Below are 15,514 nucleotides of genomic sequence, written 5' to 3'. Positions count from 1 at the left end.
CAGACCAAATGAAGTTATCAGAAAAAAGTGATGGGGAGATATGGGAGGAGTTGGAGCGGAGGGAGTGGGCATGGAATTGATCAAAACACCTTATATGCTTATATACTTGTATGAAATTCTCAATAAATTGTTTAAAAAAAACATGAATTGTTGGACTGTCGGTTAAGTGCTCCTGTTTGATTAGCTATTATTTCAATAGTTATGGTCTTAATGAAATAAAAAATCTTCAGTTATTTCTCAAAGCAAGAGTTGTGTATGTATGCTTTGAAAGAAGGAAGCAGAAGAAGATTTGGGCATGGTGTGTTCATAGTTTCAGAAACAGATTATTAAACTATGATGCACTTATATACATGAACGCAGTATTTTAAGAAATGGATTTGTATTTCCTTATAAATGAAGCCTAAAGTGTCCCATCTCTTGTAAAACATTTCTGAGTCTTGACTATTGCCTGAACATCTTACTGCTTTGTCAGAAAAAAGCTTTCAATGGACAAATTGATTCTGCATTACTTCAACTTCACGAGTTTTGCTAACTCCACTCTACCTCGGTTAAATTTCAGGAACTGTAGGCTCCAGCTCCATCTTATAAACACACAGCCTCTGGTGTCTTGGCGCTGATAGAAATGGAGTTTTTAGGTATCACCCACTGTGACAGAAATGTGTTTGACAATCTCATTTCTGTTCAGTGGTTGACCTAAAAGCTCATTTTGCCAAGAAGAAGTGACGAAGTTAGTTATCTTCCTCTGCTTGGAATCCATTTATGAGCGAGAAGTAGAAAGCCATGTGGTTTATGAGATTCGTCTGACATAAGCTAATGTATCTACACTGTCCAGGCAGTGAGCCCAGCACAGATACCAGTATCTAACAACAGTATTGAAATAGATGACAAAATGAGGTGTGCCCATAAGTCATGTGGCATTGTACGTATTAAATATGGCATGTGTTCTCTTTGCAGTAAAATAAATGCACTGGTTCCTTTATACTTTTGGACAAGTGGGAAGAAGATTTGAATGACTGCAAATTGTCTGTAACAAAGAAAATGGAGTGAATGTCCGGAATGGAGGTTGTGAACCCTAGTGGCAATTCTGCATCAGCCTTTCCAGTGCTAATCAGAAACTCAGCTGGAGGCACTGTCATCATCATGAGCTCTGTTTGGTTCTGGCAGTTGAATCCAAGCCCTTTGCATGTGTGAAGTAGGTGAATGCTGTGGTCCCTAGCTTCCATGAGTTCTACTGTTTTCTTTTGAGTTGGACTTTCAGGTAATCTAGCCTTGCCTCAAACTCACTACGCAAACAAGGATAATGTTGTGCTGATCCTCCTTCCTCCTTCTGCTGAGAGCTGAGGTTACAGGAGAGAGACTGCATACCCTGTTTTATATGGTTTGCGTGCCATGAAAGCACTATCAACTGAACCCCGGTCATGAGATTTTTTTTTTTTGGGGGGGGGGGAGGTTCACACAATGAAAATTATCCTACTTTAATGGTTAATAATGTACCCACTGAGAAATGCTAATATTTAGTTTTCACTAGCGAAACAATGTTTCCAGGGCTGGAAATAGTAACAGTAAAACCAGGATTTTATCCTCTCATTTAAAAAATGGGACAAGGCAGCAGACACTTCCACTCACTATCCCATATTTCTGAGTAAATTTTCTCACCTCTGTTAGAGAACTTCCACAAGTAAAGAATTATAGAGTTTCTCAGTGTCTTTGCCAAGGATACAAAATATATATGTAAATTATTTCAAGGAATAATCCTTGATTTCTCTCAATTCCTGGAGGTGATTATAGACACCATAATTCTTGGACATTACATTATCAAATAACTAATGGATTCAAAACTTTATTGAGTATTATAAATTATTGTGTATATGTGCGTGCTCATGCTTGTGTGAATGTATTTGTGTGTGTGTGTGTGTGTGTCCATACATGTTTGTGTGCATGTGAAGGCCAAAGGCCAATGTCAGGTGTTATCCTCAGTTCCCCACCTTATGTTATGATACAGGGTGTCTCATGAACTTGAAGCTCACTGACTATCCTGACTGGACAAACAGGAATTTGTCTGTCTCCCTCCCCAGCATTATGATCTGATAAATATTATTAAATACAGCTTCTTACATGGATGCCAGGGATCTGAACTTGGATTCTTACACTTGCATGGAAAGTGTATTATTGAATGAGCCATCTCCACAGCCCCAGTCCTCGCCCCACATGTAAACATTTGATGTTATGTATTTCTCTCCTAAAGAGAAATATATTTGTTTGTTATGTGGAGTTTTATTAATTTTTTTTAATTTAGTTTTTTTTGAGACAGAGTCTCTCTATAGTCCTAGCTGGACTAGCACTTGGTATGTAGATGAGGCTGGCTTTGATCTCACAATGATCTGCCTGCCTCTGGCTCCTGAAGTCTGGGTCTGAGGGCATGCGACACCACACCTGACTAATCATAAACTCTTCTAAGTGTAAAATGGAACTAAGTCCCTGAACCAAAATGAAAGTTGTATTGGTGCTTTTTAACCATCGCAAATCATTGAGACCCAGGGGTTGGGTTTTATTTGATTGATTGTATAGGTGTGTACATGTATGTACACTATGGCAGTTTTGTAGAGACCAAAGGATAACTTATGTTCTCCAGGAATTGAAATCAGGTTCTCCATCTTGGCAAGCTCCCCTACTCACAGAGCCATCCTTCCTGCCATAGGTTTGTTTGTTATAAGAGCACATCTTTTTATACTAATGTAATATGTCATGGGCTTAAATTGAATAGCATGTTTTTAAAACTATTATTTTTATTTTATGTGTATGAGTATATTGCCTGCATGTATGTAAGTGCACCTGTGTTGTGCAACGCCTTCAGAAGAGGGCATCTGATCACCTGGAACTGGAGTTACTGGTGGTTGTTAGCTGCCACGTGGATGTTAGGAATGAAACAGGAACTCTGCAAGAACAGCCAGTGCTCTTGACCACTGGGCCATCTCTCTAGTCCCAGCAGAGTATGTTTTGATAGAATCTATAATATCTGCAGTGTACATGCAGGTATAAATCACATAAAAGTTATAATACAATATATTTGATTTACAAATTTTCTAATGTTGCTTCAAAATTCTTTTCTCCTTTCCAAGAAATAATACCAACCTTACATTATAGTAGAAATATGCTAGGTCTAGTTGCCATGTGAATCTTGATTCTCCAATTTCAAGCTGAAGGTTATCCCTGTGTCCATTTTTTTGACCCAGACATACCAATCAACAGGAGATATAATCATTCTTGGTGTCAAAGCTACCATACGACCAACAGAGTTCTCATTCTTTAAAATTTTTGAAATTTAACTCTATAAAATGCATCTTCAATATATTTATGTTGCTTTCTAGCTGTTTCCTGTTTTGAATGAAGAATGTTTCAGGAACTGAAAACGCATAGTAATCGGACCCTGCTTGTGCTTCTGAGACCGCTGATGTCTTCTCGGCATCTCCTTTGGCTTTTCTGTCTCCTTGAGTCTTTTTCTGAAGGTTTCATTGCTGTAAAACACTGAAGTTTGTTTTCATGGGAACATCACTACTGTAATTATATATTTACGTGTGCAATCCTTTGTAATGTCTCTTTCTAGAATTCGGCTGTCAGCTCTGAATATGTCTGTTTGGTTTTCTCCTATGTCTCCTTAGGCAGCCAAAAAACCTGTCAGGTAGTAGGATTGAATACACATTTATGATAAACATCTAAGAGAACTTTCCAGAGTTGGTTTCTTCTCAGATGGATGTTTTTGCTTTTCTCCTCTCTGGGACCCCACATTTATTTTCATGAGATTTTGACAGAGATCCATGGAGGGAAGACAAAGTGAGTATGAAAACTGCATTTCCTTTCGCTCCAGATTTCATCTAGCAGGGGACAGGCACATGACTGAGGCATGCTTGGAGTTCTCAACAGGAAGCACATGCAACCACGTAAATCTAAACCACCTTTCTCTGTGTGCAGCTCTTTTATGACTGTGATTTATGCTCTTGGTGGTTTGGGTGTCTAGGGGAGTGTTGCACTTGTAATTAGAAAGTGAAACAGATGTGAAGCCTTCATTGCAAATGGTGTACCCTTTATAATGCTCCTCATCGCTCAATGATCATTTATCTCACCGTTGAAATTCTTACTGAAAAGATCTGGCCTCCAGGTAATATACTCCAGTGCCTCCCTGTAACGTAGCACTGAAATAATGTGTGTTTCATGATGTTTTTAAAATGAAAGCCAGAAAGAGACCACATGGAAAGCAGGGACATAAGTTTAAACATGATTTTTTTCTTTTGTGGAACCAAAATACTGGATGTATAATCATGCTGACATGCTGAATGTTTTACTCTCACGTTTCATAGAATTTACCCAGCTTGTCGTTCTAGCTTAAATCTACTTTCTGCAGGTGATCAAAGCATACAAGAAAGGACACCTTCATCCTAAATCAATCTAACCTGGTTCAAATATAAATAGTGCCAGACTAAGCAAGCACAAACCTGCACGCAGAGTTCTGTGATGGGCTGTAAGTAACATGCAAACTTCTCAACGTCCATCCCCCAGAGTGCAGGCCCTGCAGGCTGTGCTAATAGATACTGTAGACTGGTATGGCTCTATTTTTCTGATATCAACACCTTTATAATAGGAAGGACGGGACAATGGTGGTTTTGGCAGTGAGGATATAGGGTATTATTAATAATATAGTTTATTTTTTATTAATAATATAGTTTATTTTCTTCAGCAACAGACCTTTTAGCATGAACTCAAACAAATGGCTTCTAAGTTTCAGAGGGACAAGTGAGGCCCCCACAAATATGTAGCAGATACTAGCTGCATTTTACCCTAGAAAGGAGGAGACCTGAGGTCAGGCCGGGACTACTTTGCCCAGTCCAGACTTCGCTGGAAACTAGAGGCCCAAAGTGCTGTAAGTTGGTCAAGAAAGTTTATGATGAAAATTCAGAGGAAAAAGCATGGAAGGCCTCAGGAAATTGAGTTTCATCCTTGCACAGAGCCCACGCTAAGCTCTGTGTCCTTCCCATTTTAGTGAATGTCCTGCTGAAGCCAGCGCAGGAGTTAGGATTAATGAGACAATGCTATCATTGAGTAGAAAGCCATGTGGAAATGGAATATCAGAGTATGTTCAACCTGTTACCTTTCTAGGTCTGATGTCTTCATCCAGAATCTACTCCCTCCTTGACGATGCGGTGGCACAGCCCTGTGGGAGTGGAGACGAAGATGACCTTCATCATGATAAGTACATCTAAATGGGGAGATGTGAGAACCACCTAAGGACTTTCTTACCACCAAGTACAATCATGAGGGCAGAGACTGACCCTCTCCTGCCACTATATTTCAGTGCCTACCACAGTGCATGGTATATGTGATGGGGGCAATACTTCATTGCTATTGATCTATCTAACATCCAGCAACATCACTCAATGCTACAATGTGCAGTGGTAGTTTGGAGCATCGCAGCAAATCAGATTTCACAATATGTTTTAGTTGTCAACACACGGGGGGGCGGTGTCTCCATCAAATTGGCCTTTGGGTGGGTCTATGGGACATTTTCTTGATTGGTAATTGATATATGAAGACCCAGCCCATCCTGAGTAGTCCCATCCCTAGGCAGGTGGTTCCGAATTGTGTAAGGACATAGCTGACCATGAGGCTAGAAGCAAGTCAGTAAACTGTGTCTCTCCTTTGTCTCTGCATCACTTCCTGCCTTCAAGTTCCTGCACTGACTTCCCTCGACGACAGACTACAACCTGTAATCAATACAAGCTGAAATCAATACTTTTCTTCCCAAGACGTTTTGTGTCAGTGCATTATCAGAGAAACAAAAAGAAAGCCAGAAGAGATGTACACGTGGCTCACAAACACCTGAAATCTCCAGAACCCACACTTGACTGCATCTTGAGTGTACAGACAGCCCTTCTCTGGCCATGAGGAAGGGACATTTCTCTGTCTGGTTTCAGTGTCACCAATGGAAATGATTATCTGTATCTGATCAGGATAGTCTGTTCCTTCTTTGAACAGAATGTTCCTCTTGGGAAAAAGATCAGTGTGAACAAATGAAACTAAAGTGGAATCAGGCACTAAGGAAATGAATTGCAGAGAAGCCCTGACCAGACAGGCTTTGATGTTTCATTGGAGTGCCAAGGTCAATATGATGGCCAAACTCATTCAGAAAAACACATGGAAAGACAAACAACCTTCCAGTCCTTCACAATGACCTTTGAGTTCACGGACTTGCTCTCCACTGTACTTCAAAGACAGGTGGGTGAGTGTTTATATCCCTATTGTGTATAGAATAATGAAAGGCTATTGAATGCATCATTGTAAATTTGTGAAGAATACATATCATTATATAGAAAATTGACTGTGTACAAGACTAGACCCTAAATCACATTCACAGAAAGAGAGATGCTCCGTTACAAAGACTTCTCCACCTCTGTGTCTGTCCATGAGGGGCATGTGACCTTCCTCTGATAAGCCATCACTTATCACACAAAATATATGTTTTTAATTATTAGCATTGAAGGTTTTTAGATAGTGAGGTTTTGTTATATTTCTATGCATAAAGGACAAATCTCTACCCCATAAATAATTCAATACTATACAGAAAGCATGTCACTGCAATCTCCATGAAACCAAGCTCCCAGCACGTTAGACCTGCTCTACAATGGGGTGCCCATCTGAGTTAGTTGCTGTTCCGCTGTTGTGAGTAAAATACCATGACCAACGAAACACAGAAGAGCTTTTTTGGGCTCCAGAGACATAAGAGTCCTTCATGGAGGCGGGGGAGGCTGTCAGCAGAGTCTGCAGCTGCTTACAAATATTAAGTCATTAATATTCTTGGCGTTCCTAGGCTGAATGACTCTGGAGAATTGTGTTTTAGAAATCCAGAAGAAAGGTAGAAAGAATACAGCTCCCCACAATGACTCCAGTGATAAATTATCTTATACAGCCTTGTGATGATGACTAATCAATATTGTTTGTTATTGTGTTATCAGGTAACTTTTCTTGAGTGTACACCACACTTAGGTAATGAAAGTAATATATAGGGATTTTCAAGACAAGGGATGATATGGAATGTATACATAAGAAAATCCCTGGGGAGACTTGTGGATAAACTCTTATCAGTAATAGAGAATGTATGACATATTTATAAGACAGTATAAATAGGTACCTGTAAGCCATCACTAGACACATAATAATGTAAATAGCTTAAAAATTGGCTGTAGACCAACTCTGGGTTTTCCCCTGCTGCAGGGACAGTTAGATTGTCAACTACAAGGTACAGTTTTGCTGCATCAAGAAAACATTATTCAAGAAAGTTCTCAAGACCAACTAGTCTGCAAAATGTTGAAAACACCAACTACTTAAGGGAGAGGATTTCAGAACTATAAAGCACATTGTAGAAGAGAGAACTGAGAGGGCGCTGTGCAATTATGCAGGCCAGTGGGCATTGGCACACTAAAATCAATATAATTCCTCTTATGCCTGGTTTACTGTCTAACTGCACAGACACTTAGGTCAAGGACATGTAGAGCCATTTCGACAGTCTGATGCTCCAGTGCTCAGTGCATCATCATAGACTTAATTTTTCTTGAGTGACAAACTGTCTAACTTTTAAAATATTTTCAGAGTGTTTCTCAAAATAGCCCTGCCTGACTCCTCAGCATCCTTCATGACATGTCATCAATAGATCATTTGGCCAATCACCAATCAATCATGTCAATCAGAATGAGGCATTACAAACACTCCAGAGCTTTCCATTTGTCAACCTGTGAAATTCAGAAAAGGGAGAGGAATTCACATGTAGTGACAATATTTTGTTTTCCAAAGACAAATTAAAAAATCTATTTCTATTTATGTGTATGTATGGGTGTGCATGAGTCTATGTGCAGCACGTGCATACAGACTCCTGTGGAATCCAGAAAAGGGCACCAGATCCTCTGAAACATGGTGGTTGTGAGCCACCGCGTGGGTGCTGGGAACTCACCTAGGTCCTCTGCAAGAGCAGTCAGTGCTTTTATCCACTGAGCCATCTCTCCAGGCCCAAACAAGGATTTAAATAATACAGTCTAACAGTATTGCTCATTATCGCCAGTGCTTAATGAGAGAAATGGTGTTTAAAATTAATGAGAAATAAAGTTCAGACTAAAGTATATCCCTTTCCCAAAACAGAACTTAACTGAGATATATATATGTATATATATATATGGATATATATGTGTGTGTGTATTTATGTCTACTTATGCAGAATTACAAACACCTACACAAAGAGAGAGGAGAGAGAGAAATGCTGTCAGTTTATGAGTATTAAACCATTTATTGCTCTTACTATTATCAGAACTTGGTAGATTTCAGAGAACTATTCAGGCATAGTTCCAACCTGACATCATCTCCTACACCACAGGGATCTTTAGCTTTTTCTACTGGAATCTGGTGATGGGTTCTAACCACTGCAGAACAGAATTCTTTTCACCCACACAAAGACACTGGGTGCTCCCCATCGGTTCTGTGGGTGCCAGCTTGGTCCCCTCTTCTCAGCTTAAAGGTTAAACAGTCCACCCTGTTCCATCGTTGGCTGGGTCCGTGGAGTGAGCTTTTTACTGCAGCTGGAGCCTCTGGTGTCTTAGGACAGAGGTTGGCAAACATCACAGATAATTTAGATGTTCAGCTTGAACATTTTCCTCTTGAGAGGCTTTTACACGCAAGAAATTGTTACATGACCCCAAGTATGTCACTGTCTTCCTACATTGTGAAGGACTCAACCTCTTATCTTCCCTGTAGCAAAAGTACTTAGTGACCTCTGATCTTCTAACTTACAGTTCCTTCCTTCTTTCCTTCCTCCCTCCCTCCCTTCCTTCCTTCCCGTCTTCCCCTCCCCCTTCCTTCCTTCCTTCCTTCCTCCCTCCCTCCCTCCTTTCCTCCCTCCCTCCCTCCCTCCCTCCTTCCCTCCCTTTCTTTCTTGTATGTGGTTTTTAAGATAGGGTCTTACTATGTGCCCCAGGCTGACCCAGAATTCTTCATCTTTCCGACTTACCTCTGAGCTCTGAACTTACAGGTCTGTGCCTCCAACCTTAGTTTCAACACCTTTGTACCTTTCAGTCACTGGTTAACAATTTCATATCCACTTAACTGTGTTTTAAAATACTAATTTTCCTTCTCTGTCTCCACTGAGGATAGATCCCAGGGCCTGATGCATTTTTTTCTAAATAACTATGTAAACTTTCTATTTTAAAAGATTTAGAACTTTGCAAGAAATTAGAACGAGATATGGGAATAAAAAACATGGTAAAGAAGAAGCAAAATAAAATCTAATTGTGCATTAAAATTTCTCCGTATAGAAGCTGATGGACCACCTGACTGGGTTATTGCATTCTTAATGTTAAAAAAAAGAAACAAAAAAGTTTGGGCCAAGAAGAAATGGTAAGTAGCCAAGAGAAACTTTTTAATTGCACACACTAAAACCAGAGCAACCTATAACGAGAATATTTATGAACAAGAATGATTGCCATGGAGACGGATACCTACAACAGATCAAATTGGAAAGCACGCTGCCTTTGGTGAGAGCCGCGGGTCTATGAGCGCCCCCTTCACTTTGCTCTAATGATCCGAAACAGATCTCAGGACCATCGGAAACGTGTGCTTACATTACATCTTTGCTGGTTCTACATTCTTTTTCTTTACAAGGCATTTTGGGGGGTTACAAAGAAATAAAAAGGTCTTGTAAGGATGAGAAAAGAGGTGAAGAAAGTTGCTCATTATAAGCATCCCATCTTTTGACAGGAGCCGGTTAAGGACAGAACTGGGAAAAGAGCTGACAGGATGGTGCACTAGGCAACTCATTTTTGGATGCTCATTAGGACACACTTCTGCTTAATGCACTGATTTCTGTACCCGGTACACAAGGCAGGCTTTCTTGGCTTTCAAAAACCAGTTAGTTACCACAAGAGAGATCAGAGTTTTGACTAGCATCTCTGGGGACCTCATCAGCTTCATTTCTTTCCATCAGAACTTACTTTTGTAAGACATTAAAGCTTTGCCAATACTCCTACTCTCTGTATCTCAGATGTTGCTTATATACAGCCTGTGCTGTCTGTGCTGCCTGCATACAATCACAGCATCTATGAGTCCCTGTGGCAAAGACTATAGACTTTCTGCTAGTAAAATATTTTCACTCTTGTCCTGTGCAAACACCTGGGCAAACCTATTCTATAAAAGTCAAGAATTTCTGATTATATTATTTGAATTCTAGGGCTGGAGAGATGACTCAGTGGTTAAGAGCATTGGTTGTTCTTGCAGAAGACTTACGTTCAAATCCCAGCACCCACATGACAGCTAACAACTGACCATAACTCCAGTTCCAGGGGATTCGATACCTTCTTCTGATCTCTGTGGGTACTACTGCACAATACAAGTGCATGTACACACATGCAGGCGTAACACTCAGCCAACTTGACTCAGACCTAGAAATACCTGGGAAGAGGGACTCTCAATTGAGTTATTTCCTCCATTGTACTGGCCCGTGGGCATGTTTGTGGGGAATTCTCTTAATTGCTTATTGATGTATGTGGGCATAACCCACTGTGATGGCATCCCTAGGCACGTGGACCTGGGAAGTGCAATGAAGAGGGGTGAGACACTGGGGAAGCAAGCCAGCAATGAGCACTGGGCTGTTGTTTTTGTTCCACTTTCCTTCCACAACTTCCCTCCGTGATGGGTCATAGCTAACGTAAATGAGATAAACTCTTTTCTCCCTCAATTTGCTTTCAGTCAGTGCTTTTTCTAACAGCAGAAAGCAGTAGAACACTTGCTGAAGCAGAGAGACTCTGCCTCCTTCTATAAAGTACAGAGGTGCTGATTCTTACCGTTTACCTCATTTTCACCTCACCTTCTCTTCTAAGAAGTGTAACAAGAGGGGCTGGAGAGATGGCTCTGGGGTTAAAAGCACTAACTGCTCTTGCTGAGGACCCGGGTTCAATTCCCAGCATTCACATGGTGGCTGCGAACTGTCCTTAACTCCAGTTCCAGGGGAATCCGAAGCCCTCTTCTGTCCTCCGTGGCATTGCACGACACGGGTGCACTCACATACATGCAGGCAATACACTCATACACATAAAATAAAAATAATAAATAAAATATTTTTTTAAAAAGAAGTGTGACAAGACAGTTCATTCAAACCCAGGGGTTGATGGGTGAATCTTCTGTCTGTTCAAGTGTTACGAGGTAAAGAAACAACTCAAATAAGTCCCCAAGGATGTAAACTTAGTCATCAGCAGAAGTGTCTGTGGGTAGCCGCAGCACACCAAGCATCAACTACATTGAACTCCACCCTCTCCTGCTGAAAAGTCTCAGCCATGTCCTCCAATGGGTGGAGGATGAGCTGAGGAAGTTTCTGGAGACTCTATGAGGCTGCTTGGCCTTATGTGCAGAAAATCTGAAGAATGCCAGGTATAAGAAGAAAAGGTTTTCAGGAATGGTTTCTTTGGAAGCGATGTAAAATAAAGCCTCCATGCCTTAGGAATTGGAATCCTAGACCTTCTGGATAAGGAAAACACAGCAGTGAAGAACAGCTACTCAGAAACCAGAATTTGCTGTATGAGTGTTCTGACTGGAAGTATGTAAGGGCAAATGAGTGCAAACTGAGGAGGCAAGAAAAGGGCATCAGGTTCCCTGGACCTGGAGTTACAGATGGTTGTTAGCCACTATGTGACTGCTGGGAGAGCCCTGTGGAAGGGCAGCCATTGCTCTTAACCCCTGAGCACATTAGACAATTTTTTATTGAATTTTTTGTGTATTCCACACAGAACACCTCAAACAGTCTTAATCATCTTTATACCCCTGTCTCCGACTGCCACCCTCCCATAGCCCCTGCCCACTGGAGCCCATATACTCAGTCATCCCTGTTAAGGCCCACTGGGTTGTCAGTGTCCCCAGTCATTCCCCAGTGCAAGTCCTTCCACTGTCTAGTCAGCCTATCTAGAGTCCTTTGTTTTAGGAAGATCAGTTCTTCATCTAGCAGTAATCAGTTGTCAACATTCCTTCAGGTAAGATTGAGGTCTGCTGTTCATTTTCCCAGTTCTATGCTGGGTTATTGTCTGCCTGAGTTTGCAGAGGACTTGTGTATGCTGACAGACACCATTGCTATAGAATCATATGAGCAGGTTCCCAGGTGCTTGTAGGTCCGTTTCCATGTGGCCCTGCACCTCCTCCTTGGCTCTTACAATCTTTCCACTCCCTCTTCTGTGAGGGTCCCTAAGTCTTGGGCGGGAAAAGTTTAATAAAGGGATCCTGTCCAAGGACCAGCATTCAGCAGACTCTTGATATCTACACTTTGGCTATTTCTGACCTTTGGTGTTCCTGGCCCTCCACTGCATGAGGAAGCTTCAATATTGAGAAGTGAGAGATTCATTTGTGCCCTCTTCATTATCCCTGTTCTATGTTCCATGAACCTTAGGTGTAGAGGTCGCATTTTTTTAAACCAGAAATTCAGCCTCTCTATGTCGTTACTAACCAATTAACAGTGAAATTTAAACACCCATCTTAGTGCTGCAGAGATGGCTCAGTGGTTACGAGCACTTGCTGCTTTGCAGTAATACACTTGTGCAGATACATAACATAAATATTGACAAAATAGATACTAAACACGGAAAAAGAATAACGAACCTCCTGGAACATTGTAATCCCATATGACTGTGATTTCTAGGGTTAAGTGACTTTATTGTTCTCATGAATTATGGGGCTTCCTTAGAGAAATGGCCTGTGAACAGTGAAAGGGTGGACTGTTACCTTAAGTCACCTTGCAGAAGCAGTTTAAGTGGCTTCCATGTGACCACTCAGCTTGAACATGAATTGTGAATGAAAATTTCCCACAGTGGCATAGGAGATAATTAAACTCAATCAGTGACCAAATAACCTTCAAAACTGGTGGTGTGAATGGGGCTGCTCTGCGCTCAAACGTTTTCTAAAACACAGGGTAAACACCGTTAGTCTGAATTCACCCGCCCTTGACAACATCCCTTTGCGGGAGGAAAGAGCAGACATGAGTTGAAACCACGTCATTGGTGAAAGGAAGAAGTCCAGGTGATTGCTGTGTGGGGTCTCACTTGAAAGCGGGTGGCAAAGGTGAGGGGGGAAATTAATGGTCTTTTCAGGGCTCTTTAACATTTCTCTGATTCTAGAGAAATTGGCGTGTTTCTTGAGACTGGAGTGCGAAAGTAGGGGCTGAAGGGAAGTCTAACGGGTGTTCATTAAAACGCTTTCATAGGGTGGAAAGAACGTAAGGCTCAGGGGCATGACAGAAATGACACTGGTGTGTGTGTGTGGTGTGTGTGTGGTGTGTGTGTGTGGCGTGTGTGTGGTGTGTGTGTGATGTGTGGTATATGTGGTGTGTGTATGTGTGGTGTATGTGGTGTATGTGGTGTGTGTGTGGTGTGTGTGTGGCGTGTGTGTGGTGTGTGTGGTGTGTGTGTGTGATGTGTGGTGTATGTGGTGCGTGTATGTGTGGTGTGTGTGTGTGGTGTGTGTGTGTGCGTGTGGTGTATGGTGTGTGTGGTGTGTGTGTATGGTGTGTTTGGTGTGTGTGTGGTATGTGTGTGTGGTGTGTGTGTGGTGTGTGTGTGTGTGGTGTGTGTGTGTGGTGTGTGTGTATGGTGTGTGTGTGGTGTGTGTGTGTGTGGTGTGAACTGACATTTGCATAGGGAAATAAGGTAACTGGAAAAAAGATCCTCCTGCCTGAGTCTCCTGAGTGCTGGGACTACAGGTGTGTCCCTTCATATCTGGTCCATGTAGCAGCTTTTGTCAATCGTCTCAGAAAGGATAAAGTTTGTGGCTGACCCTGGAAGATGGCACTCATTGGTAAATTAGTCTAGCAGAACCTCCCTTCTTATTTTTTGGTAAACAAAAAATGTAGCTTCTATGAGCTTTCCTCGAGTTTTCTTGCCTATCAGTTGACACTAGTCTAGCACATCCCCTTCATCTTTAAAAAAATTATTGCAGTTTAGTGTGTGTGTGGTGTGTGTGTGTGTGGTGTGTGTGTATGGTGTGTGTGTGGTGTGTGTGTGTGTGGCGTGAACTGACATTTGCATAGGGAAATAAGGTAACTGGAAAACAATCAAATAAGTCAACCTCGCTTATTTAGGAATTGTCCATTTAGTGCTTATTGAGTGTCTGATGCTGTTCTGATTTCAGAATTCAGTCATTTCATCTTCCTCAGGACCCTGTGTGGACATGCACTGCTAGTCCCATTTTACTATGGATAATGGATCTCCACAGAGAGGGAAGAGGGTTCCTGGGAATGCACAGCGTGAATTGTGTTCAGCTTTGACATTGATTTTAAAATCAACACATTAACGGTCACCAGTACTGGATTCGATCTAGAGACCTCGCCTCACTTATCCACTTAGCACTCACCTTTGATTCTTCTCCACAGTGATGACCATGGACAGAGAAAGGAAAAGGATCAGCAGCGCAGTGGTTGAAAAAATCTGGTCACTGCTGCTCTGGTAGGGACAGCGCTCAGTACGACTGTGGCTCTCACAACGGAGCTGAAGTAGGAATTGTTCTCAGTCACTGTTCAGACATCCTAAATAAATGTTTCTTAAAGTTGTGTGTGTGTATGGTGTCTCTAAATGTGTATGTGGTGTATGTGTATTTATACACGTGTGTACATTGGTGCATGCATGTATGCATGTGCACACATGTGTGTATGTTACATGTGTGCATGTATTAGTAGGCACATACACATAATGTATCATATCTATGAATGTGTGCATGTGTGTTTATGAAATTGTCTGAATATACATGTGTGTGCATGTGTTTACATCCTTGCATGTGTATATACATGTATGTATGTGAATGTGTGTTATATGTTTGTGTGTACTTGTATATGTATATGTGGGTATGTATATGTACATGTATGCATGAGTTTGTGTATATATGTGTGTGTGTATATGCATGTGTCTTTTGTGTATGTATATGTATGCATGCATATGCATGTGTGAATGCATGTATAAATGTGTATGTGTGCATGTGTGTGTATGTCTGTTATGGGTACGCATGTGTACATCTGTGTAGCTACTTTACAGCCTGAATTCAGAAAAGATCCTGGGAAACTAGAGATACTGTTTGCCCTTAACTCAGTCACTGTGTGATCACATTTTCCATGATTATCTTAACTGGTCACAGAACTAAAAGTTTTCTATTACGCAGAGAAAGCACAGCCTCTCCAGAGCCAACATATAGAAATTAAGAGCGATTCCCGGACAGGAAAGCTGCTGCTTGAAGGCAGAGGTTGAAAACGGAGCCTGACATGGGAGTGTGGCTAGGCATGATCAAAGCTCCAGACATGCACATATGGAAAGGCCCCAATGAAGCCTGTCAGTTTTCACAGCTGGCATGGGCCGTGAGCAGAGCAACCAAGTCAACTGGCTGAGCATTTCCTGGGCATGAGGCAAAAACCCACGAGCTTCCCTGCATTCTGTTGGGCTCCACCTGAACGTTCAACAGGATC

The 15,514-nt window shown here is 41.6% G+C and overlaps 1 non-coding gene across 1 annotated transcript; it reads right to left on the bottom strand.

Moving 5' to 3' along the window:
* Positions 1-4,955: 4,955 nt before the first annotated feature.
* Positions 4,956-5,063, bottom strand: LOC115070590. The gene has a single exon (XR_003849744.1). It is a non-coding gene; the product is annotated as a U6 spliceosomal RNA (small nuclear RNA).
* Positions 5,064-15,514: the final 10,451 nt, after the last annotated feature.

Source organism: Nannospalax galili, unplaced genomic scaffold (genome assembly GCF_000622305.1).
Source record: "Nannospalax galili isolate Female #2095 unplaced genomic scaffold, S.galili_v1.0 scaffold1837, whole genome shotgun sequence".
NCBI classification, from domain to species: Eukaryota; Metazoa; Chordata; class Mammalia; order Rodentia; family Spalacidae; genus Nannospalax; species Nannospalax galili.
This window is presented reverse-complemented; position numbering and strand designations above follow the sequence as displayed.